Below are 1028 nucleotides of genomic sequence, written 5' to 3'. Positions count from 1 at the left end.
GTTGATGGGAGGCAGATATCATTATGCTAGGAAATTTCATTGCTCTGAAAGCTTGAAGTTAGTCTGCAGTAAGGAAACAGTTGTATATGTCATCGAGAGAGTTTCATAGTTTGGCAGTCCGGGGAAAGAAGCTGTTGCTGTAGAAGGACTTTAAGACTGGAAAATGAGCAGTATAAAGACGTGATGAAAACCTAGTGTTATGCTGAAATGCTCTCAATGGAGGGACAAGTAGAGTGAGATCATCTGGGCCATTGTCATGAAAGTACCAATAGAAAAGGGACAGTGAGGCAACGTCAGTTTCGGCTGTGAGAGAGGCTGTTTAGCTTTGACGCCGATTGAAAGCCAATGACAAGTTCTCCTTTGAACTCTTGCAAACAAACGTCGTGAAAGCAAACGTAAATGTTAAGAAAGAAAGAGAGACGGAATGGAGATGGTTCGAAAAAAGGAAAAGACATACAAATCTTGAATCATTTTGTCATTAAAGTGATATATGCTTAATATGATATCCTAGGTTAGTGTCTTTCCGCAAGTCAGTGACAGCAATACCTGGATGAATAGACAGAATAGATAACAATATTGACAACGATTAAGAATAACCGCATGATCTATATGACACAGTCAGACTATGACGATCCGAACCTTTGCGATTGTGAACATTGAAACTGAGAGGCATTCCTGTACAAAAACAAAGTGTTTGATACTTATATGTATCCTCTTGGTATACAAAATGTCTTACCGCGCGTGCAGTCATATTTACATTTGTCTTCTCCTGCATTCTTATAAACGTACTAGCCTACAGTTCATAATTAGTCTAGATGCTCATCTTTGAACAAACTTGTCCCATCTATAAAAAGATCGTTATATTTTTTTGCATCGAAACGTTTAACTGTGATGAGTCGGTGTGACTTTTTGTTGTGTGTGTTCATCCAATCATGTTTGCATTGTTTCTGTACAGAAATGAAGGAGCTAGAAAATGATATGGGTCTCCAAGAGGATGAGAGGAAGGCTTTCAAGGAGCTGATTTCCTT

This window comes from Branchiostoma floridae, chromosome 1 (genome assembly GCF_000003815.2).
Source record: "Branchiostoma floridae strain S238N-H82 chromosome 1, Bfl_VNyyK, whole genome shotgun sequence".
In the NCBI taxonomy this organism is placed as follows: domain Eukaryota; kingdom Metazoa; phylum Chordata; class Leptocardii; order Amphioxiformes; family Branchiostomatidae; genus Branchiostoma; species Branchiostoma floridae.
The sequence above is the reverse complement of the archived record's forward strand: the minus strand, read 5'-3'. Positions refer to the sequence as shown.